Source organism: Lutra lutra, chromosome 4, assembly GCF_902655055.1.
Source record: "Lutra lutra chromosome 4, mLutLut1.2, whole genome shotgun sequence".
Classification (NCBI taxonomy): Eukaryota; Metazoa; Chordata; class Mammalia; order Carnivora; family Mustelidae; genus Lutra; species Lutra lutra.
The window spans coordinates 94,075,815-94,102,538 of record NC_062281.1 but is presented as its reverse complement, the minus strand read 5'-3'; the positions used below and the strand labels follow the sequence as shown (position 1 = coordinate 94,102,538).

At 38.7% G+C, this 26,724-nt stretch overlaps 1 protein-coding gene across 1 annotated transcript in view; it reads right to left on the bottom strand.

Annotated features, from left to right (window-relative positions):
- Positions 1 to 26,724, bottom strand: part of NOTCH2 (notch receptor 2) — a 175,328-nt gene that overhangs the window by 134,423 nt on the left and 14,181 nt on the right. The window lies entirely within an intron of this gene.

The window sequence follows — 26,724 nt, the reverse complement described above, 5'->3', positions numbered from 1 at the left end:
TTGGATAAATACTAGGTCACCACAATACTAATGAATTACATAACCCTTCAAGTGAGGTTTCAGAACAGGCCACTTTAATAACTATTCAGAAACATCAACAACATTCATTGAACAAACTGTAATTGAAAGCCTAGCATATACTAGGCACAACATTAGTATCCAGAGGAAAAGAGGAAATGGAATATGTAAGAAATGAATACAATATAATCTCTAGCCTTAAGGGACTCACACAAAGATGGGGGAGTAGACCACAAATACATATTGTAGGTAGGGGGGTCAAAGTAAAGAAAATAAAAAGTTAATTTTATATACGCAGACAAAACAATAACTCTCAAATTCTTAAACTCCAGTCCTCTTACAAGGTACCTCACTACCACAATCCCTCCCAAAAACAGGCTACTCAGAAATAAATAGCAACAGTAGAAATTTTCATTGATTTTGGCCACAAGAGGAGAAAGGCTCCTAAAGTCTACCCCTCACTTGCTAGATAACTTGATTATTTAGCTTTTAGAGTTAGAATTTTCATCATCAAAATCCTTATCAAGAATCCTAATAACAGTTGGAAAGGCAAGACAGAAAGAAACCTAGTCAAACAACAAAAACCAACATTAAAGTCAATTAACTTTTTCTGTAAGATCTTAAGATGTCCATCTGCTAGACAGTTTGTATACAAATACCTGAAAGCAAAACTGAGAAGTTTCTACCTTTGAGTTTTCTCTAGCTATACCACTCTATGAATAAACTGCTCAATATCACAGGCTCTAGGCCTGACATTCTAGGGTATCAAAATCAGCTTCTTTTCACAGGGGGGGCCGAGGCACAAACTGGATGCTAGAACAACTCCTCCATTAACATTTACTGCATAAGATGGGTGCCTGGGTGGCTCAGTCTGTTAAGCATCTGCCTACGGCTCAGGTCATGATCCCAGGGACCTGGGATCAAGTCCCACATCCGGCTCCCTGCTCAGTAGAAAGTCTGCTTCTTCCTCTCCTGCTCCTCCCCCTGCTTATGCTCCCTTTCATGAACATGTGCGTGTGCTCTCTCACTCTCAAATAAATAAATAAAATCTTTTAAAAAATAAAGGGATTTCCTTTAAAAAAAAAAAAAACTACTGCATAAGAACCCTCTATTTGCCCAGTACCGTTACCAAGTGATAGAAGCATTTGAGAACATGTTTATAGGAATCTCATCTCTTAAAATAATATTTTTAAAATAGTAATAACCACAGCAGCTAAGGCATTGCACTTACTCAATCCCAGATACTATTTTATGCACTTCACATGGACTAACTAATTCAATGTTCCCTACAAGACTGTGAAGCAGTTAATTTCATTAAATGTGTTCCACAAAAAGGCGAAGTGACCTACTACTGCCAAAAGAGCCAGAATTTGAACCTTAGTGAGTCTGGAACCTGGGAAGTCTGTGGTCCTAACTACAGTGATACACTGCTTCCCACTATCTGACATTTTTCTTCTCAGATGGGCAGGATAGGTATTGTTAGACCCATTTACTAGAAAGTGAGGGCCAATGAGGTTAGGTGACCTCCTCATGGAACATCACACCACTAGCTGTGGCGTGTTAGGCCTGAGACCCAGGTCTCTTCCCAAGTCCAGCCCCATCTCTGACAGCTGCTGGGATCACACAGTCACTAAGCTTCAATCTGAACAGGCAGATTCAGGAAGAGGGTCATCTTGTTGTCCATATCCCACTTCCCTGTAGGGCTCAAATGCTCCCTCTTCCCACACTGATAAGGCCAATGCAACAACTATAATTAAAACAGTTAATGTCAGGTTATTTCCTCCATACCAAAGTTCTCAAACTGCTTTTTTCATTCTCTTTAGACACTTTTATTAGTTTCAATGAGAACTTCCTGACTTTTTTCTATTTGCTTTTTCTCTTTAAATAAAAAAGAAAACCTGTCAGTAGGAAAGGAATGTCCTGCAGGCACAGAGCAAGCTAAACTGCAGCTTTGTCCTCCCCCTGCAGGAATCCTGGCTCAGTAGAATCCAGAAACCTGAAATCCTGTCTCTACCACTAACTAGCTGTACTACTGCAAGTAAAGCACAACCTCATGGGAGCTCAATTTCCCTACTGGTAAACTAAACTTGGGTGAACTAAATGTTCGTGAAGGTCTTCTGTGATCCAACAGTGACACCTCCCTCATTAAAAGTATGTGAATGGCATGCCTGGTACCTGGAGAAATCTATGCAGAAGGACATTAAGGGCCTAGCCACCCATGACTCAGAAAGCCATGGGTGCAAAAAAATTACAGCCTGTTCCTATTAAGTGTCCTGGCAAATCATTACAGTGACAGGTTCAGAGAAACACAAACAACGCAAAGTCAATATGTGGCAATCCATCAAGCAAGTAACTTTACAGCCTAGCCTTAGTGAACCAATCAAATTCAGTGACCAAAAAGGAGGTGGGCTTACAGGGCTAATAATTAATGCCATTTGGCTAATCTGTAGGATCACGCTACCTTGACCCTTTAACATTTACTAAGCCATGGTGCTCAAAATGTGTATCAGAATCAACTAGAGGACTTGCCAGACACCACCCCCACAGTTTCTGATTGAGGAGGTCTAGAGGGGGCCTGGGCATTTGCATTCCTAACAAGCTCCCAGGTGATGCTGATGCCAGAAGTCTGAGGAACCATACTTTGAGAACAACTAAGGCATGAGTGTCCAAGTTATGGAATCCCCTAAGACTATAGAATCCACTGGAGGTTTAGGGTAATCTAGACAGTAATTTATTCCCTGAATAGACAAAAGAAAAATAAAGTAAAACCTGAGACTCATGACTTTGCTCAGGGGTATTTCTAAATGAATACTGTAATTATCTGCCATTCAAAGAGAAATTAAAACTTTGATAACTCAAAAAAATTGCAGTGAAACCGGAAAAGAATTTCATTTCAAAATTCAATGTGCTTTTTCCAATGTAAAACACTTAAATTTAACAGTGAAACTGAAAGCACCCCTTTATATTTGTAGAGTAAAAAACGAAATGCCCAATCATATCCCATTTAGAGAACAGATGCTTAACTGATGTTTTAGTAGACTCAGAGAAATGAGTCACTCACCAAAAAAGTGACTTTTTCCCAAATTTTCACCTTAAGCCATAGTGATCACTCAATAAATACCGTTGACTAGAATCAATTTCATATACTCTGTGTGTGTCTGTGTGTCTGTGTGTCTGTGTGCATGCTCCCCCCTCCCCAAAAAAGGGGCAAAAACAAAGCGAAGCAGGAGATTTCAATTTTATCACTCCATCAACCTGGCAATGTGACACAAAATTTAGAGACAAATTTCTAATTTTCACACATTTTCTGTCCAGTGTTTTGGGGGCTAACCTTCTAATATTCAGAACATACTTATAAAGCATCTACTCCATGAGGTGTAGGCCCTAATGTCAGGGATTCCATAGTTATCAGAATAAAGTCTCTGTCCCCATGAACCTTCTTTTCTATTAGCGAAAGATAGAGAATACATGAATAAATAACATTTTAAGAGAAGGGTAAGTGATAGATTCTGTTGGAAACAGAACCCAGATATGGGAGACAGAGTAATCACAAAGGCTGGAGGTATAGGGACCACCTTTAGATAGGAAAACTGGGAAAGGCCTCTCTCAGAAGCTATCTTTGAGCTAATATTTAAATGAACAAGAATCATGAAGATGTGGGAAACAGCAATCCCAAACTGAAGAAAGAGCAAATATCAAGGCTTTGAGATAGGAATGAGACTGGTATTCTAAGTTCATGTAGTTGGGGACTATTAAGCAAGGAGGGGGAGTAAAAGGAGGAAGGCAGGGGTTAGACCCTGGCTTCTGATCTAAGTGTGAGGGTAAATACTGCTCAGCTTTAAGCAAGGAAAATGACACAATTAGATTTGTGTTTGGAAACAGTCACAATTGTAGGGGCCCCTGGGTTGTGCAGTCAGTTCAGCATCTGACTCTTGGGCTCAGCTCAGGTCTGATCACAGGGTCTTGAGATCAAGCTCCACATCAGGCTCCACACTCAGCACAGAATCTGCTTGAGATTCTTTCTCCCTCCTCTCTGCTCTTCCCTGCTGCGCTTGCTCTCTCTCTCACTGAAATAAATAAATCTTTGAAAGCAAAAAAAAATAAAGATAGAAAAGAGTCACAACTGTAAAATGTTCCAGTAAGTGAAGGCTTTTATTCTTTTTATATAAGCTTATTCAAGTCATCACTTTTTAGCGTAAGCTGAAGACATCTATTTTCTCAGCTCCCCAAAAGTGGTAAGGCTTTTATTCTAATCTCATCCAACCTCCGAGAAGCCCCACTTACAAAGTGTTGGTACAGCACTCTCTAATCTGCATTGGCTTTCAGTTCTTAATTCTCAGAACTTACTCTCAGTTTGGCTTCAGAAGAACCAGCTGAGAGGTCTATGCAGTACCTTCACACAATGGCACAGATGGTACTTCTTCCAGGAACAAGCCATTTCTTACTTCTTCCAGTCTAAACCCTCAGGTTTGCCCTCAAGAACACAGTCCACCTTACCCTCCTGGGACCCTCCCACCATAATAAATGCAGTCCCTTGTTAGAATGGATCACCACTGCACTCAGGTCCATGTCTATCGACATCTCAGCTTCCTCAGCTGCCACTTTCCCTCCACCATCAAGGACACTCTATTCATTCCGCCGAGGCCCAGCCTACCTTCCACTTCACCCTCAGGACCCCTGACTCTTAAAATATTCAAAACTCACTCACAGTTTAGCACTTAATTCTATGTTGTCTTCTTTCTCTATTCTTCCATGTTTAAGTTACTAGACGATAAAAAAATACTTATTTTCTGTATATTTGAGGCAATATCGTTTCATGCACAGATGCTAAAATCAGGATCTGAGTTTGAAAGGCAGCTATGCTAACCTCTATACCACCAACGCCAGGATCTGAGTTTAGATTCTAGCTCCACCATTTACTATCTATATCTGTATCCTCTTTCTGTTTTAGTCTCTTCACCTGTAAAATCATCTCTTAGAGCCCTGGCAGGAACTAACTGAATCAATACATTTAAACAACCTCAAATGCCTGATTCATAGTAAGAACTCAAAAAAAGCCTAGCTCACACAGTAGGTACTTAAATTCTTTGGTAAGTGAATGCATGATAAATGATGCCTCTAGGGAAACTTGTTAAATCAATCAAACCCAGTTTGAGCAGACAAATCTGGGAAAATAGAAGAGCCCTAGGCAATTTAAGATGTACTATCAGTAAGTGGAATAAATTCTTCCCAGTTGCCATCACTAACAGTCTAATAAAAGAAATACTGAACTACTACTACTACCAAAAAAATTTTGTAAATAATAATAAGTCAGCGGTCACTGCCTTTAAAAAAAGGTATAGCACTGCAGGAATTAGGAGAAGTGACATAGTAAAGGTAAAATAAACATATATATGAGCAAAAATGTCTTTCAATTTAATATGGTTCTATATTTGTTGAAGAACTTACAGTGAGCATGGCCCTCCACTAGGCATTGAATGGAAACCAAACAGAAGTAAAACAATTCCTATCCTTACAGTCCATACAGTGAAATGGGGGAAAGTTAGGGGCAGGGGCAAAGAGAATGTGATTTACCCAAATGAATCCAAGACAAATACAGACAAAATAAAACCTGCTTTTATTAAATACCTTTAGCAAACCCTCTAAATGTCAATTTCAGGACCACTCCAGAAAGAACCTCTAAGAAATACAACCCAAACCCTTGTGTTTAGCACTGTGTAGCTCAGTATAGACAAGGTCCTGGTATTTACTCAAGTTTATTGGCCTCATTTGTCTATAAATACTGCAAACAACAGAATAAGCTGTCATTGATTTTAACCAGTTCTAGTGCCTCAGGAATTAGCCATTTAGGAACTGGCCCAATATCCTGACAGGATGGAATCTTCCTTAAAATTTCGTCAAGGCATTTGCCTAGGTTTTCCAGGGCTTTTCAGTATCATGCCAGCTACATATCATTGGTTTAAAAGCCCCCCTTTGTTTTAGAAATCTCTAACGTGAGTAATTAAGTCTGCACCCCAGCCAGCTGTAATCTGAGCAGCCTTCAATGTGTTTCACTTGTTGCATTAACATGTAATCGGTGTAAAGTGGCATTACTTGTTGCTTTGTAGCCTCTTCAAATAAGCCTCTGTCTGTTGTCTATCTCACATGATTTTTTTTTCCCATATCCTGTTCTGTTGGTCTGCAGTGTGATATCTGTGTTCATATGCACTGCTCACTCAAAAGACATTTTAATATCTTCAATGGGTGGGGTTCCTAAAATATATGAAGAGCTGGCATACAGGGCTCTTTTAATTTTCTCTTCAACGTTTATGCAAATTTCGAGTAGCAGCATTTGAGAGAGAAGCCTGAGTTTATGCCCTAGGACCTTGGCTACAGCTGGCTGCTGTTGCTTCAGGCACATGGTGTCTGGAAGAAACTCAGTAAAATGAACAAAGCAAAGTTTTTTAAAATGACTGCTTGCATTATTACCAAAAGTTAAGAAAATTGAGGGCAGACAGAGAGACATCAGGGATTTGCAATAATTCTCATAGCACCCTGTGATTTCAAACAACAAACTTCCACTAAATTTTTTATTCCATTTTTTGGAATCAAGCCATAAAACAAAAAATCCAAACAAACAGAAGTGCAGAAGCTTCAAATCCCAAGTGGTATATTTAAATAAAAACAAAGTAGAGAAACATCTGTCTTCCTCCTTGAAATTCGTCTTGATTAAAAAGCAAATAAATGCAACAAGGGAGATACCAATTTTACTTTCCTGACCGCGTTACAAGGATTTCTCTGTCCTTTACAGACATCATTTAATAGAAAATGTGTTTCCTACTTAAGAGATGCTGATATCAGGACCACAGAGATTAAGGCTTAGGCTACAGAGTTCATAGTATTACTACTTTTCAAAAACAGGTATACCTTGACTAAAGAAAATATAACCAACAAAAAATGAAGTTATATGTAACATAAGGGTGTTTTTGACATTACTAGAATTTTTGTTTTATAAAGATATTTGTCCTAGTGAGTTAATGAGTCTGTAATAATCTTTGATTTAAAAAATTCCAATTTTCTATTTTATACTACTGGATTTATTTATTACAAAGAGGAAAATTCACCAATATTTGCTGTGCTCTACTGACATATACTATACACTGTGTTATTTCCTTCATTTTTCTGTCTTACAGACTGCAGAAAAATTTTGACTTAAATAAAATGAAAAGTTATAAAAACATATTTACGAATCGGATGTGGTGGGCGCCTGGGTGGCTCAGTTGGTTAAGCGACTGCCTTTGGCTTAGGTCATGATCCCTGAGTCCTGGGACTGAGTCTCACATCTGGCTCCCTGCTCAGCAGGGACTCTACTTCTCCCACTGACCTTCCCCCTCTCAAGCTCTCTCTCTCTCAAATAAATAAATTCTTTAAAAATCAATCAATCAGGGGCACCTGGGTGGCTCAGTGGGTTAAGCCGCTGCCTTCGGCTCAGGTCATGATCTCAGGGTCCTGGGATCGAGTCCTGCATCGGGCTCTCTGCTCAGCGGGGAGCCTGCTTCCCTCTCTCTCTCTCTGCCTGCCTCTCCGTCTACTTGTGAGCTCTCTCTGTCAAATAAATAAATAAAATCTTTAAAAAAAAAATCAATCAGACGTGGCAAATCTGTCAATAATCATCGCTACATATATGACATTCTTTCACTTGGAAAATACTTTCCCTCCCTTTCTTCCTTATCCATCTCGTTTACTCCTACCTACATTTCAAATCATAGATAAAACATTACCTTCCTTAAGAAGCCCTCAGACACCCTCCAGTCTGATTTAGGTGTTCCTCATTTAGGTATTATTCTCATTACATCCTAGGCAAATTTAATAAAAGTGCTGGCTCACCTATCTCTCTCCCCAACCTCTGCGCAAATTCTCTAAAGACGATGACCATGATTGGCTCATCTTTGTATACCCAGGACCTAGCACAGCGCCTGGACCATAGCAGGTATAGTCTATACTCATAAGATATTCAATGAATGTCTTTAACACAAAAATGTATGGACAAAGTCAACAACCATTTTATGTGTTTAGAATTTTCTAAGGCTTCAATTTTAATAAGCATAGTGATACCCAAATGTGACTGTGTCTAACAATTCTGATTTCATTTTGTATAAGCATTAGAAAAGTAAAATAAGAAGGAAAAAATGGTGCAAATTTCCTGCCCTTTAATGGGAATGAGAAGTTGAGAAAGTGGAACTATACTTTTCTAATCTTCACAAAACTGGAACATATTTGGAAATTCCTGCCTTAAAATTTGCATAAAGATATACACTCCCCCACTCTTCCCCATGAATCTTAAGCCGTGGTATTATGGTTAGGAATTGATTTAGATGGGTTGAACAGAAGCCAAAATAATTTATATCTAAATGGCAAATGCAGAAAATACAGTAATAAAAATTTCAAGTGAATGGTAAGCTAAGATCATATGTTTCCATTATATATTACCATTTTCCCCATGAGTAGATTCACTGACACACATCCATCAAAAAATATGCACCAAAAAAACAAAAAAGCGCCAAACTGATCCAAAGTAGCTCCAATGTACTTCTTCACTATTAAGTATATAATATTTTGTAAAATGACACTGACCAAAAAAAATTACAACACTTTGACATCCAAAAGGTTCAAGATCTCAGTATAACAAAACCCAAGATGGAAGAAGCTATATCGGATCTAGAAGTTAAATTATTCTCTATGAAGAAGTCAAATTATTCTCTATGTATAGTGGTCAAAAAAGGCCAATCTGAGGTGATACTCTATTGTCTTCTACCTTCTATTATCTCCTTTATGATCTCCATCTGTTCTGTTATCAGAAACAAATTCTGTCACCAATTTCCTGTGCTTTTAGTAAATGCTCCCTTTTTAAAGCTTTTTAAAGACAATTTTGTTAAGTAAAGCTTCATTTTTTTAAAAGCTCTTAATTTTAAATACATGCTTTTAAGTACCCTTGCTGGAAAAGAATTTTATAAATATATATAATCTTCTTGCTACTCACCCAAAGAAAACAAAGTGTTCTTTTAGCTTAAATTGTTCAGAAAACTTTTTAAATGGAGTAGATAATTTCTATTATTTAGAGGTAAACCCCCAAAAGAATAAGGGACAAAATTATGTTAAAAATAAAAATGGAAAAACCTAAAATTGTTACATTATATAAAAATCAAGGAATTACGGAGGGCATATAATATAACGGGCTCTGGGTGTTATGGGCAACTGATGTATCACTGAACTCTACCTCTGAAACCAAAAATACACTATATGTTAACTAATTGAATTTAAATAAAATCAAATCTTAAAAAAGTAATAAATTAAAAAAAGTAAAATTGGGGCGCCTGGGTGGCTCAGTGGGTTAAGCCGCTGCCTTCGGCTCAGGTCATGATCTCAGGGTCCTGGGATCGAGTCCCGCATCGGGTTCTCTGCTCAGCGGAGATCCTGCTTCCCTCTCTCTCTCTCTGCCTGCCTCTCCATCTACTTGTGATCTCTCTCTGTCAAATAAATAAATAAAATCTTTAAAAAAAAAAAAAAAAAAAAGTAAAATCAAGGAGACTTCCCAAAACCAACTGAGGAAAAATCCAGAGAACAGCCCCAGATTTCTCTATGAGTATCCTTCCCCACGTCCTTTTTTTTTTTCAAAAACTATGGTTGTAGCAATGAAGGCTAGTCTCAAGAATCAGGTCACCTGAACCCCACAAAATGTTATTGCATGACAAAAAAATCTGAGTCCAGCATAAAGCACCATTCCATTATATCTAACTCTTCTGAAGACAGAGCTTACAGAAACTAAGGTCCTAACACTTGGGTTATTTCTGTATTATTATCTGGGTGACAGAGGTTCTATACCTTCAGCCAAAACCAAACCCTATTCACCTGTAGAAAATACTCAATACAAAACTCACATCACTGAGAACTGGTTTTTTGTTTTTTGTTTTTTTTTTATTTTTTATCATGTTCCACTGAGAACTATTTAAACTCAAGAGCTCAAAAGGCCCTAAACCCTGGGCTTATAACCCAGAATACTCTGGATAAACAAAGAAACCAGCATTGTGAGGAAAATGTCTAAATCTGGAAATGGTAAATGCATATTGTTCCCATTTCCAGAGAACATGTCTGGGACAACAACCCTGGAATAGAAGGTAGACACTAGGAAAATATCAAATCTTTATTAACTACTGAGGGAAGAAAACATGTAATATAGCTCCAAACTTTCATTTTTATTTAGTTTTGTTTTCAATTGCTCCCTTCTTCTCACTTGTTTCTTCAAACACAGACAGTGCTAACTCACATCAACAGAACGTGGGTCCCAGGGTCAACAGAAAAAAGTAATAATGTACACTTAAAGATATTTGATGAATAGCTGATAATTTCAATGTTTACTCAAGTCCTCTTTAAAACTCCTTTCCTCTAAGACTACTCAGATTTCCATGGAGTTGTAACAGTCATTTTAAAACAAACAAACAAACAGCCCCACACACTGACAGCCACAAACTCATTTGCAAACAGGCAATCCTTGCCGTCCTTGCTCATCCATGACCATATCAGAGTTTGAGCTTTCCATGTTTGTGTTTTTTGAAACAGGAAGGAAATCTAGATTTCTCCATTTGCAGTAATACCCAATTTGGCAAATCCAAAATTTATGTTGCCTTTGACGAAGGTTTCCTTAGTTCCAGAGAGGCCTAGAGCTTCAGTCCAGAGTTCTCAGAAAAAGCTACAAAAATAATCTAAACCTCAATATATTAAATTAAAATGGGGGTGGGATCCTAGAAGGGGTATTGCTTTCTTGAGCCCAGTCTTCCCCAACTCCCCAAAAATGAGTCATAAATTCCTAGAGGAATTAAAAAAAAAAAAAGCAGATGCCCTAAACTACCACCAATTTTATCTACCTTGCTGTCAACTCCTCCAGCCTGGCAGTCCAAGTGGGTTCCAGTAAAGACAGATTTTGGACTCAGTAACACCAACACCATGTCTGTTCTACCTAGATTCAACCTAGCTATGTAATGCTAGGCATATGGTAAATGTTTGGGAAATGTTTTCAAAGCCAGACTGTTGAAGGAGCAGGCCAGTTTTCTATCTCCCTCCAAGAGAACATAAACAAGTTCCTAATTTCCCATAAAAGAAGACAAAAATAAAATCTGCAAAATGATAGTTTATTCTAGATTTCTAAGGTCACAAAGACCTGGCAGAGCAGATATTTTCATCTCTTTTGTTTATCACTCTTAAAATACTCTCTTCAGTAAAAATTCATTCCACTTTGGGGACATGGGAGTGATACTCATGTAGAATAAGACGGATTTAGAAAGGGAGTTTTACCAGTTACACCACTCCAGGCCCAGTGGGAATGTCCTTCCCACCATCACCTCATCACATTAACAGGATTAAGTCCTTTGGAAAACCAGTATTAAAGCAAGTAACCCTGAGTTCAAGCAAAGGACAAAGGATTTAGCTAACGTGGTTATTAGTGTAGTGCTGGTGATTAAATAACATTTCTCCTCCTCCCCACCAAAGCACACATTACCTCATCAAAAATATGAAAACTAAGGCATTGTAATCACTTTGGCTATGAGCCTAAATAGAAGTTATCATAGAAAGTCTCAAATACTTTAAGTTTCATATTAAAAATGTGAAATGAATCAAGTATCCTCATCCTCATGTGATCTGGTTTTTGAGTTAAGTAGAAAAAGTTTATAAATATGCACACAGTGGGCTTCTGTATGTGCTCTTCCAACTCCACTGAAAATAGCCCCAAATCAGCAACCTTCCTACCATACAATATCTTACCCTCAGGGAGTAACTAATGATGTGCCTTCAGAAAGCAGTCAGTCACATCCTAGGCCAGTTGGCTGGTCAGTGTCCTTCCACTGCAATGAGAGTAACAAGCACCCGCTCTGCATAAAGATGGAGTTGGTATTGACTTGGCAACGTGTATTTAGGATTAAGGTCTCAGCTTCTAATGGGCAGGGATTTCTAGCTGATTTCCATCTATGCTGCCCCACCAAAACCTACAAGTATTCTAAGACCAATGTGAACACTGGCCAAACAAATCAGAACCTCAGCTCCCAACTCTCACTTTTCTCACCCCTGAGAAGTCTGACCAAAGGCAATGCTACAAGAAAAATACCTTCATAGTTTATAAAACATTTTCATACAAATGATTTTATTTGATCCCCACAACAACCCTGTAAGGTATGCAAATTGGTATTAGCACCATTTACAACAGAGGAAACTGCAACTCAAAGAAATAAGGAACTTGCCCCAAATCATTCAAATCAAGATGGCCAAACCTGCCCCAGAACACAAGTCTTTTATCTACCAGTCCAGCCTCCTTCCACTCACATCTGCTGAAATGCAGTCAGAAAAACCCCATGTCCAACCAAACCTGTAAACCTCCATAACAGAATATTCTCATGCAGATAAGCACCCACATACCAGCTATGTACATAAAAAGCATTTATGCCAAAGACCAGCTAATGGCCACATGCTTGCCAAAAATCAAAACAAGACTAAGTTCCTAGGATAAGAGGGGCCACCAATGATGTATTTCAGAACCACTCTTCATGTACATGCTCTAACAAGTACATTCAATAGTATCACTCCTACCTCCACAACAAAAGAACCTCACTTTTGAAAATTTGCCAACTCTAGGATTCAATATACTGCTATGTACTATTTCTCAGGAAAAACACAAAAACAAACTATCCTATGAGGTAAAAGAATGGGTACAACTATACAGAGTTTTTCATTTGAAAAATTATAATTAGATACCACAGTAGCATCAAGAAGCAAAAGGAAATTATGAACCAGGTCATAAGAAGGATCAAACCTTATGTTGACAAAATTTTACTCTTAAGAACAGTGACCCTATTAAAAGTAGGCAACCCATCATAATTTGATCAAGCCACCCATAAATCAACTGATCGGAAATAAATTCCTCCAAACAACAACACATCTGCAATTAAGTTAGTGAAAAGGGAACCTCTAAACAGAAAAAGTGTGGCCTGCTAGTCAGAGAAGGCATGTAATAACTAATGTGGTAAACCAAGAATGCCATAAGAGACAGAATATTTTCTTCAACTGGTCTGCTCCTCTCCCAATTAAAGGAAATCAACTGAGAGAGGAAAAAAGACAAAAACTCACCTTCCCAAACCAACAAATAAACTATCCAGACACATACCGTTAATCACATTGGATCCTATTTGAGGAAACCTCAAACAGTGCACACCACTATTTTTCCACAAGTCTCAGAACACCAGACTCTTGGCTTCCAAAAAGTCAGAAGGATAAATTTCATCATTACAGTTTGGTATAATGTTCCATAAAATACCACCCTACTTCATGCCCATACCACTAAAAAACTTAGAAAAATAATGACATGTTAAAATAAATTATTTTTCTGTTTCTCTTATGACTTTTTTTAAAGGATATCTGACACCATATACCAACCCTCGTCCATGAATTGGTAGATGAATTTGAAATAAAACTTTAATATACAATTGGTCTATAATAAATAATATACTTCCCATAAATAAATACTCCATCAAAATTCAGAAAATCTAATGACACAAATCTAAGGAGAAAATGGATTTTTGAAAAATGCGGGCAAAAAGAAAACCAGCTACAATTGAGAAAGAAAGGAAATGGTCAACTTCTTTTTTTTGCATATAAGCCCTACTTCTGAAACAAGAGCTGTCTTTGCTCAGCTGGAGGAAAACCACAGGACTTGGAATAACTCACTTAATGTACTGTCCCTCCTTATGTTAAAATGACACTGTTGACTCACCCTCAGTAGGACATGTGCTTGGTTTAACTCGTTTTTCCAGTAACAGTAATGAACCAAGCTGCTCTATTATTGTAATGATTTGCATCCTCACAACCAAAAAAATATTTGGAAACATCTATATCTATAGAATACAAGTCCCTGAGTTTGTCTTGTCTTGCTCTCCTGTGTAGCCAAAAGGAGTTTGATCCCGCTCTCTAATTTCCTCTGCAGTCTCTCCACAAATGATGGCCAGTTACTCCTTTTTACTTCATTACAGAAATGGAATTTCTTCTAATTACCAAAATAATCTTTCACTGCATTTACTCAGTGTATCTTTGTCTTAGCTAATCCCCACAGTCCTTGGCTTCCAAATTCTGAAATGAAATGAACTAATTTATTTCCTTTACTTCTGATTACAAGTCCTGCTCAGCTTTGGGTGACACTGTAGAAGGCCTACAGCAAACCAACAACCACAGCACGGCACCAGTACACTCACCAGCAGCTCCACAGCAAAGTGCAGCACACTGTCCATTCTATTGCTCTGTCATGTCTAGTGTGCTCTCCAGTTACAATGGAAGGAATTTTTTTAAAAATCAGCAAATATTTCCTAAGCCCTAATCTGGAGTATGAGGTTTATCACTATGATGGTGGGGAGGGAATTACGTCTTAATGACATCAAACAAGGGTTTTGTACCAACAGAGACCAAGTAAAGGGAAAGTTGTGGGGTGCCTAGCAGGTTCCATCCATGGAGCATAAGCTCTTCAACTACAAGTCATGAGTTTGAGCCCCATGCCAGGAATAGAGTTTACTTTAAAAAACAAAAACAAAAATTTTAATTGGGAAAAAAAAAAAAAGGGAGGTGTACGTTTATTTTCCTTAGATCAAAACCATCATTCTTTCTCCAGGAGAGATTCAACTTCACTAATGTACATCCTTCATTCTCACATAATCCACTCTGGAAAGATAGCCCCCCTTTTTTTCAATTCAATTAGCCAACTTATAGTACATCATTAGTTTCAGATGTACTGTTCAATAATTTATCAGTTGCATGTAACACCCAGTACTCATCACATCACATGTCCTCCTTAATGTCCATCACTTAAAGATAGCCTTTTAATTCAAAATTTACATTCAATGGGGCACCTGGGTGGCTCAATGGGTTAAGCCTCTGCCTTCTGTGCAGGTCATGATCTCAGGGTCCCGGGATTGAGTCCCGCAGTGGGCGCTCTGCTTGGTGGGGAGCCTGCTTCCTCCTCTCTCTCTCTCTCTCTGCCTGCCTGCCTCTCTGCCTAGTTGTGACCTCTCTCTCTTTGTCAAATAAATAAATAAAATCTTTAAAAAACAACAACAACAACAACAAAAAAAAAAAAAACCAGGGGCACCTGGGTGGCTCAGTGGGTTAAAGCCTCTGCCTTCAGCTCAGGTCATGATCCCAGGGTCTTGGGATCGAGCCCCGCATCGGGCTCTCTGTTCAGCAGGGAGCCTGCTTCCCACCCCACCCCTTGCCTGCCTCTCTGCCTACTTGTGATCTCTGTCTGTCAAATAAATAAAATCTTAAAAAAAAAAAATTTACATTCAAAAACTATTTTGTAGAGGGACATTAAAAATATTGAGAGTAAAAAATCTATATAATGGAAGAACCAACATCTTTGACATTAAACTCTTCAATTTCTGGACCAGTGGTCTACAAAATGAGATGTGTGTATCCCAGAAGCAGAGGGGTGCGAGACTATTCCATGGGGCACCAGAAGCACTTTAAGACTGTCTAAAAAACACGTAATTAAGCTTTACTAAGAGTTAATATATGCATGTATGGTTTAATAGCTGTACATATATACATGTATATAATTTGAAAATATTTACCTAGTGGGAGGAGGGAGTCCATGTTCAAAAAAACTGCTTCTCTTGGGGCATATATTTTATTAAAAGTTTGGAGGTTCTTGCTTTACTCCTGCATTTCACAAACTAGGACACACATAGCCCTGAGGGTATATAGCATTTGAGGAAAAATGCAAAGAACCTGGAGAAAATGCACAGATAAACCAGGTACATGTTCCTGGTGCCTCTATTTCATTCCCAATAGGGTAAGTGACAGTCACTCTTTCCTGTGAACAGGTGCTTCAGAAGACAACACTGGTGAACATGTCTTAGAATGAAAGGGGCCACAGAATGATAACCTAAGTACCCTGCCTGCTTCCTCTCATCTAGCCATCTGACCAAAGGCCAAGCACCTCATACCTCCAGGCCTTTCAGGCTCCTTCTCACTTGAATTTTATGATTCACAAGTTAAGGTTTTCATCCCATCCTTATCTACTTCTACATGTCATTCTTTTAACAAGAATGTATTAGCCTCTCCTCCCCACCAATCTCCATCCCTGCCTCCCTCCTGATGAGGCCCTGACTTTGCATTTCCTCAGCTTCTATGGACCACTAGTATGATACTAAAGAGCACTTGCTGGAAGGATTTGTAAGCATTCTCACGTTATTTCCAAGTGTCTTCTATTACTTCTGGAGAGACTGTAAGCCCCTTGGTATAAATTGTTGGGGCAGCATTCTCTAGAAGGACCGACATATGTCATCACCAGATCATGCTGACAATCCACAGCCCTGCCCCTGATGCAAATCAGCAACGTACTGATGTAAGGGGAAAAGTATTAGGAACCTAAATTACCCGCATAATGAAGGTATATAGTCTAGGGAAAAGGAAGAAAAGGAAGAAAGGAAGGAAGGAAGAAAGGGAGGGAGGGAGGGAGGGAGGAAGGAAGAAAAGCAAGCAAGCAAGCAAGCTAGCTGAAACCATGCCTAGGTAAGCCAGGCTATAAGGAAAGTAGCCCTGAACTCGACAAGAACAAAATGAGGAACTGGGGACAGCATAGAGAAGTGTTAACTCATGCTGGTAGGATGCCCCCTCTCACTCCAAACCGCTGAGTTCATGTCCCAGCCACGGCCACCCTGCCAAAATAATTAGTAATTATGCAAGTTAACATATGAAACACACTTAGAGTCTGGTATTATTAGTTAATATCATTACCCTCATTCCACCAAGTATACTAGAACTAACAGGAGAAATGTTACATCTTCATCTGCAGGCTTTGGGGGTTTCAGGGCAGAATTTTTACCTACCCAGAACAGACAGACATTCAACTTCCCTTTTCAGGTTTTGTCAACATCTCTAAAGGTTCCATGGCATATTTCCATCACGTGAAAAGATAAGACTCAATTCCCAGGCAATACAGTGCACTTTTAAGGAAGCAGCATGATGTGAGAAAGGAAGCAGTGAACCAGGGGCTAAAAACTCAAACATCTTGTCTTGGTATTGCCGCTGACTATTCTGTGCCTTTGAAAAATTATTTTCCTAAGGCTTAAATTTTCTAATCTTTTTTTTAAAATGATGACCTATGGTCTGACAGCCGATGAAGCATTAGTTTGTAAACATTTTTTTACTGTGATCTAAAGTAAAAAATACATTTTAAGTCTGAACTCAATATTCACACATATACATACACAGAAAAAAATGAAAATCTTAAGAAGCAATGCTTATCCCATGTGATATTTTCTATTCAGTTCCAATTTCCCCTCAAAGTACTGAGACTTACCAAATTGGATTCATGCCCCACTAGTGGTCACAAGTTGCAGTTTAAAAACCTTAAACTGCGGCATGGTAATAAAGAGTATGGCCTTGCAATCAGACAGACCACCTAGTTGTATAATCTTGGGTGAGTTACCAACCCTTTCAAAATTCATCTTTTAAAATGAGATGGGAACACCAGGGTTGTTGTAAAAATTAAATGGGATAATAAATGTAAAGCACTTAACTACACTGTTTCTAACATAGAACAAGTACTCAATAAAAAGTTCTGGTGATGATTAGTAATATTGATGTCATTATTATTAAATTCAAAGATTCCAAAAGAAAGTAAAGTAAGTAGAAGGGAGCTAAGAAAAGGAACAGGCTCACCTGCAAGCATCATTAAACAGCAGGACTGATATTAAGTAAATCCCAGCCTATGCTCACTGAAGTTCCACAAAGGGATTTTTGTGTGCTTTTTTCAGAATATCCCCTAACAACTATAACAGTGGCTGGCACATAGCAGACACTCACAAATTTGTTGGATGAATTAATTAATACATCTGGAAGCTCACCTCTGTGCACTGGTGAAAAGATCTGAAAAGATCCCAGCTAAGCTTGCATAGCTCTCTTTGCCCCAAAAGTCAAAAACCTGATGTTCCTCTAAGCCAACGGTTCTCAAAGTACAATTCCCAAAACAGCGGCAGCAGCAGCATCTGGGAACTTGTCAGAAATGCAAATTATCAGGTCCCACTTAAGGCTTACAGAATCAGAAACTCGAGAAGTAGGCCCTGAGCTCAGGAATCTGTGTTCTAATAAACCTTCCAAATACTCACTCAACTTTGAAAACCACTATTTCAAACTGTGATGACTTAGAACCTTATAGCAATCCCAGAGAGCTACATGTGCAACCAAAGGGACTCCTGCAAAGTTCATTAGTCATAGGAACGAGTTACTCATCTAGTTCAACCAGAACTCTTTAGAACCAGCTACAACCTCCAAGGAAATCCCCAAGAATGGCTTCTCCTCTTCTGCTTCTCCTCAGCTCACCACCAGGAGCCTAAACTAGACAAAACAAAACAAAACAAAAACTTTGAAACAACTACTTTAACATTCAGCACAAAGCCTAATTCTTAGAAGGCACACAAAACCTATTCCTTACATGTTCTCTTACCCCTAAGCACATTCCCTGGGCTTACACTGGACCACAGGCTCAGGGTGATTTCTGAAAAATGTACATTTGTCCTCAAAAGGTAAAGCCAGTCTGCAGAGCAACTCTGGCACCGAAGTTGTACGGTACTGTTCTACCAACACTCATCTTGCATTTGGCCGCTTGCCGAAATCAATGAGCGCTAGTTAAGCATCCATTTTGTGCACAAACACATGCTTCAGAAAGAAGGTAATCAAATATGAAAACTCCAAAATTAAAATTTATAATGTGTTAGTAAATCAAATAACACACCTGTACCACTAAATTGAATCTGTTCCTTCAGAAAGTCATGGATAAGCTCCCTAATTTCTATAAAACCTTAATTTTCCCAAAGGTACCTTAGAAGCCCTGCAGTGCCATCAGACTCAGGAACACTAAGATTTAGAGATAACACAATGATTTCCTATCAAAAGGCTGGAAAATATAACTATCTTCTTCCCACTCTGGAAGGGAGTGCTAACATACCTTCCAAAGGCAAGTTGAGTACCTTTTAAAAATCGAAAAGTTCCATAACTCTGCCAATAAAATAATGATCCAGTTATAAACCAAAGAACAGAAAGAAGACCTGGCCTTGATTCTCCAGCCAGCCCTGGTACTTGACAGCGTGACTTTCAAATAGGTCCCAGAGGGACCGTCGCAGTCTCCAGAAATGAACACATGGTCTTATAAAAGATATAATGCACTTGAAAGTGCTTAGAAACATATTAGATATTATCTTCCCAACATGCAAATGTATTCCTGTGAACCAATTCCTTCCCTCCCACTTACAGTGACCAAAATGATTTATATTAGAAAGCACTCATAAGTGGTTTGACAGCAGTTGTAACAAAAATGTAAACTAGTAAAGATACTGAATGTCTCTGTACACATAAAACAGCATGAAGCCAGAGACATGAAGGCTTTCAAATGACAAAGAAATGGATTAGAAAAATGACCCAGATACACTGGCCCTTCATGTTTTTGGCAAAAATTTTTGCTAGAGGGGCGCCTGGGTGGCTCAGTGGGTTAAGCCGCTGCCTTCGGCTCAGGTCATGATCTCAGGGTCCTGGGATCTAGCCCCGCATCGGGCTCTCTGCTCAGCAGAGAGTCTGCTTCCTCCTCTCTCTCTCTCTCTCTGTGGGCCTCTCTGCCTGCTTATGATCTCTCTCTGTCAAATAAAGAAATAAAAATCTTTAAAAAAAAAAATTTTTGCTAGAAAGATATGATATTTAAGAAGGAAAATGAATGACAAATGAGAAATAACATGAGATATTTCAAAACTTCACAAAAGGATATGTTTAAAGAGAAGTGTGGGAACAAAGCATTAGGGAGGGCTATATGCTTTTGTCAGATCTGACTTACACTTTGCTATGGGTATACTGTCTTTTCATGTGGCCCCAAAGAAACAGTTGAGCCATTATTGTTGTTGATAATGACGAGCAGATGCTGATGGGATGATTGCACATCAACCGTTCTCAGACTCAGGTCTTGTGTAATTGGGTGTGTCGATCTATGTCACTCCACAAAGGGTTATTAAACTCATTACAACTTCCCTAAATCTTTTCGCTAGACCTGAGCAACATTTGGATAGCTATTCCCTGCCAACTGAGAATGGGCGCTATTATAAAAAAAATTTTTTTAATAGTTCCAAGATCTATTCCTCCTCCCAAAAGACAGACAAAGACAGACACACACACAGTTAAAGTAGGGATGTTTGTTTAATTCAAATTCCAAATTATGAAATTTGAAAATTTAACACTTTACCAAAACCATGAATATTCTTCAGTGAATGTTATAAGTCTGTCAATTTAAACCTGTCATGAAGAAAAACTGTAATCAATTCCCAACTTTCTATGAACAAATTATATGCATTTAGAATAAGCTATGTATCTCAGGAGCAACACTGCTATCAGCACTATCAAAGCTCTCCTCAGGAATAATGGAATGATGGAGAATGGGGTATCCCAGGTCTCAGGACAGACAACTGCCAAAGACTTCCTAGTGAGAAAGGTTCATGGCCCTGATGTGGCTAGATGACAGTGGCCTTCATCAAGGAAGCTCTCAGCTGACCACAGGGCATGGCCAAATGTCTACCTGGATTGCTGAAGGAGTCAAAATGGTCCATTTGACATTTTGTTGATACTGAGGTATCAAACCTTCAACCAGTTGGCCACTGGGTAGAAAGTTCCTGCACTGTTCCCCTTGGAGGAACATTTGTTGAGATGGCTCCCTTGAATGAAAAGCACAACTTGTGAAATGGATTCTGTGGAAAGGCAAGCATACTTTCATATATAACAGGTGTAAATAAGGCAGAGGCTCCTATAAATTATTAACCTTAGAATTAATAAGCTAAACTGAAGTGCAGTATGAGAGCTTGGTCATTTTTCTTTCTTTCCTTGTGAACATTTGGCAGACTTAAAATTTTAGCCATCATGCACTTTGTTCCCTGAAATGTATCAGTTACATTTCCCACAGAAGCTAACTACGCATTTCCTCGTTGGTGTATGTGTAAAACTACCATAACAAAACATTCTCTATTTCCTCATTTTGGTTAAAAGGAAAGAAGAAAAGCTAAAGTGCACTTATATACATGACAGTGCAATGTTGACACACCCATCTGCATTCACAATTTATATTCTGCTTAAGTTAAGGAGAGAACTGCCAAGAGCAATGAAATAAAATTACATTGAGGAGAAGCCCATGCTGCACACTCTTGAGAGATTTTAGGGAAACTTTAAGGGACAGGAAAGTCACTTCAGGCCATTCAGGAAGAACTAAGGCTTGTGACATTAAAAACAGCTGAGAAAAATACTAAGAAATAGACATCAGAGCACATGAAATGCATGTAAATGAACATGACATTACAGAGCCACTGGCAGAACACACAGAAGCTGTGATGGGCTAAGCTGAGTGAGCCCCACTCTCCTGTCTATTTCACTTTGGATCAACATCCTGTCCAGGTAAAACAATAACAACTAGGGGTGCCTGGGTGGCTCAGTGGGTTAAGCCTCTGCCTTAGGCAGGCTCTCTGCTCAGCGGGGAGCCTGCTTCCCCCTTTCTCTCTGCTTGCCTGTCTGCCTGCTTGTGATCTCTCTCTCTCTCTCTCTCTCTCTGTCAAATAACTAAAATCTTTAAAAAAACAAAAACAAAAAAATACAGTAACAACTAGTGATTGCAGCCACAGAATAGCTTTAGGAAAAGCTAATTGGTCATCTGGGGAGAGAATCCTCAACTTCTGCTTCACTGCTGTCATACTCTGACGTAGCTAATCAAACAGAAAGGAAGAGAATCCTTTCCTATCCTGGGGAACAGAATTCAGATTTAGGTACATTATACAGGAAGCAGTGTGGTATAATGAAACAAGAACTGCCATAGAAATCAGAACCTGAGTTCTAACCCCAGCTTTTCTGTATACTCACCATGTGATCTAAAGGAATTCCTTTGAGCTATTTGAGACTTATTATTCTCATGTGTAAAACTAAAATAATGTCACCAACCTTCCCTCCTTAGAAGAGTTTATTTGCAGCTAAAGTGAGATCATGTTACAAAAGTGACTATACACCAGAAAGCACTATTTAATGTAAAATTCCCAATCCAAAATTCTGTGAAACAGGAAATCCTCATCATCTAGCCCTGAAATGACAAACTTTACATGATTCAAATTAGTTTACATATACCTATGTTATGAGACCAGCCCAAATGAGAGTGGGATGTATGTTGGACTGGTATAACCAAGTTCAACCTCTTTTTTTTAATATCCCTACTGCTCTCCCAGTGTCTCGACAATGCTCAGGAATTATAAGCAAGAGCGATAATCTCCTCAACCTCCGCTAGCCTTACTGGCACAGAAATCCAACATAGGCCACTTCACATGCCTGATTAGATAAGCTTTACCAATGCTGAAAACCAACTGCTTCTAACATTTCAAACCTGATTTCCATTAAGACTCAGGGGTGAAAGATGGAAACAAGTAAACCAACCAAGTAGATCCTCTTATTAAAAGAGATCTCTGGCTTTAATTTGAAATACTAAATAACTTTTTTCTATGAATCAGCTATTTCTGAGGTGACAGGTGCAAGATGCTGCCAACTTGAGCAGACAAAAGGTTAGAAAGGCTTTTTTATTTTTTTTTTAAGATTTTATTTATTTATATCACAGACAGAGATCACAAGTAGGCAGAGAGGCAGGCAGAGAGAGAAGGGGAAGCAGGCTCCTCGCCGAGCAGAGAGCCCGATGTGGGGCTCGATCCCAGTACCCTGGAATCATGACCTGAGCCGAAGGCAGAGGCTTTAACCCACTGAGCCACCCAGGCGCCCCTAGAAAGGCTTTTTTAATTCACACAGTTAATTTACAAATTTGAAATTACCAGATAATAGTGCTTTAGTCTGCTCTTGCCTTGGCAATGAAGCAGAGTCTGAAGGGAATCCTTGAAAGAAACTGAAACGAGAAGGGTAAGAGACAAGTATTTCCAGACTATCTTCTAAAGGGAGGAATTATCATGAGGTTAATGAAGTTTTAAATTGCGGGTGTCCTCCCCTCAACTTGAATGTCTATTTTGTGCCTAGAACCATGCAGTTAAAATGTTGTTTCTAATATCTGCAAATAATCCTGCAAGTTAGGTACTACTATTATCCCTGCTACAGAGATAAGAGAACTGAGACTTAGAGAAGTGGCTTGCCCAATATTCCTAACTAAGAATCAGAGCCAGGTCTAGCTGTTCCAAAACTCACCAGCTATGCTAAAGCAAAAATCAAAATGTAGTGGGAAAAGGTACCTAAGTCAAGCCAAGAGTAATTAAAAACAATCAAGCTCTACTGTCATTTATCTCTTTCATTTCCTTAATATCCCTGAGCATTCTCCCCTTCACCATTCAATGGGCATCTAACACAACTAAACCTTAAGGAGAGTCCAGTATGTTTGAAAGACCCACATATGTGAGCACGCATGTGTAAGGCTCTATTTTATAGCTTCAAGCTGAGGTAAGATGCTCAGAGATTCACACAGCAAGATGGGAAAAAGTTCAAGGAAAATGGATTTAAAAAAAGAAAACCAGAAGCTGGATTCACATGACTTCTAACTTAGTCTTTTGGCAACCAAGATTCATTAGTAAAACATCCTTTCAGTCCAAAGTAACTTTTCCTCATGGGAATCATGTGCGTAGAGACTGGAGTAATAAGAGGGAAATGTGCCTAATGAGCAGACACGGGGAGGTGTAAATATCACTTTGTCTCAGGTCCATCATCCTGTGCAACCTTGGATGTGAAAGGCCATGCTTCTTGTCTGTTCTGAGTCCTAATTCTGGCTGGGAGCCAATGCTTCACTTCTTCCTGCTGTCTCAGCTGAGGACAGAGCTGTAGACCCTATCCTCTGCTGTTCAGGGAAGTGATTCAGACTTCCACAAGGACACCTTCCTGTCAGGTGAGTCCTATTGTGGATGACAGAGAATGGAAGCCAAGAATATTGAACCTAGTGGTGGGTATTAAGGAGGGTCTGTGTTGCATGGACCACTGGGTGTGGTGCATAAACAATGAATCTTGGAACACTGAAAAAATAAAATTAAATTTAAAGAAAATAAATAAATAAATAAATAAATAAAACAGATGGGACTAGTGCGTCTGGGTGGCTCAGTCATTAGACGTCTGCCTTTGGCTCGGGTCATGGTCTCGGGGTCCTAGGATCGAGTCCCACATCGGGCTCTCTTCTCGTGGGGAGCCTGCTTCCTCCTCTCTCTCTGCCTGCTGCTCTGCCTACTTATGATCTTTGTCTGTCAAATAAATAAATAAAATCTTTAAAAAAAAAATTAAAAAAAAATAAAACAGATGGGATTATCTGTTGGTGACAGACACATTCTCTCATCTATCAGTACAGATGACTATTGATTGTCAGTAACAAAGGAGATAATATAATAAGGAGAACATTCACAGAAAAGAGTGTACTTTTTCTATAATGATATACATAGAAATGCTGCACTTCCCAGGCCAAGATAGGTTAGTACTGGGTAGCTTCAGTAGCTGGCTATGTTCATTATTCACATGCTTAGGGATTCTAATTGTTTTATGTGGTTTCTTACATCCCTTTCAAGATTAAATAATGAGAATATATGTGCATACGCACAGTCAAGAAAAAGCTATCGGAAAAACAAAAAAGCGCTATCCATAACTAAAAAGGCTGGCACAAATATGACTCAGGATGGCCATTTTCAATCTTTCAAATTGTTTTTTATTATGAAAAAAAAAGCTACCCATTCATTCCTGATCTTAATCTACTACAGAATTTCTTTTAGGATCAAGATATAAAAGGGAAAGAAATGCTAAATAACTTTCCTTGGATTATGACAAACATAAATCCATTCTTCCCACTTTCAAAAAGATTTGGAAAGGACTGCAAATCCTTGAAATAGAATTTTGAATTTAAGTAATTCCCATATTATGCACATGTTCATTCAGAGGTAAGGTGTTAAGAAGTAGAAAACTTAAGTCAGTTTGGTATACAAAATATTATTAAATCCAAAGTTACATTATCTGTGACTACAGGATTCCACCAAACGGACAAGAGCATTATTTATAATGGGTAAGTGTGTAAGCTCTAGAGTTGGGCAAGAGGGGTTCCAATTGCTGGCCTATACCAATGGTCAGCTGAGTGGCCTAGATGACCACTCTTTAATCTTTCAGTAAATAGGAATCAAATACCTACTATAAGGACCAAAGGAAACAGGTGAAGTACTTTTATCAAGTACAGTCAAGCATCTGTCACATAATAAGCCCTCAGTATAGGAAAGCTATGGTTACTGCATATAAGCTCCACAAGGACGGAAATTTTTGTCTTGTTTTGTTCACTTTATTAATAAGGAAGCATGCCTCGGTCTGCTTTCATTCATATACTCCCAGTTCCTCTAAAGTGACATTCACTTTTATCTGATATTAATTACATCCAAATGCTGCTATCCTTAGTATACACCTCCTCTCTTTTACCATAAGTGGTTTCAGCTGCTTTTTTGGAAAGATTTAAATTATTGGAAAATATTTTAAGTGTTTTAAGAGTATTTGAGTTACCATATGCACCACTTACATTTTCTGTAAACAGTGTGCTTACACATAATTATAAATATCTCAGACTATAAAAGAAAACCCTTTATAGTACTCCCACAATTGAAAAACAAAGTCTTAGAAATAATTATAGAGGGAGCAAAAGGGAGTGGTAGGTAGAAGACAGTTTACTAAATCAGCAAAATAAAATTGGAGTTTTGTCTTAAAACAAAACAAAACAAAAACCTGATAACCATTTGCTCAAGACTGCCAAAACTTGAGAATAAGCAAACTGTCATGGGAAACAAATGTTAAAATACGAAACCCTTTTCTGAGAAAGTAACTCCACCAGTCCTGGCTAATCCAATACTGAATCACTAATGACACCAGCCCCACTGGCTTGTCTTAACCACTACAGAGAAATCCAAAGGGGGACAGGCAGGGCTCACAGTCAAATATTTTCTCTGCAGTCACTGACATTTTCAATATGCACACCTCTCCCCTCCCCCACTCTTCCACTCCTTTTAGGATCTAAAAAAAAAAGAAAAAAAAGATGGTCGACATACTGACAGATCATCTGAGTAATGAATGCAGAGGAAAGAGCACTAGAAAACAAGAGCTTGGATTGGGCCCCAACCTCGACCTAGCTCTGGGTTCTTTGGCCAGTAACTTCTTTGGGGTTTAGTTTCTGCATCTGTAAAACAAGGATGGACTAGATGGGTAACCCTCCACCTGAGATCCCCAAATCTCCAGGAGCCCCTAAAAGCGTAATAACAGACCATAGGATATTTTTATTATTTCAAAATGCCCAACAGAGATAGTCCATTAAGTGCTATAAGGCTAATTAAAACATTAAATATTTTGGGTTTAGACTAGTATTCCACATGGTGACACAGAATGGCACGTGATGATGTTTGCCATATTGTATGAAATTGGGGAACAGTTGAGTTGGATCTGATATTTTCCTTAAAGATACAACTCAGAAAAATCACCATTTCTGTAGTAAGCATAACATCCAACCACAAATGCCTGATTAATAAATAATGGGGAAATGAATTAACATCTATCAGTGAAATTTGTGTAATAGACAAAATTTCTCCAAGTGGCAAGTACACCCCATTAAAGAAAGAGACTCGGGGCGCCTGGGTG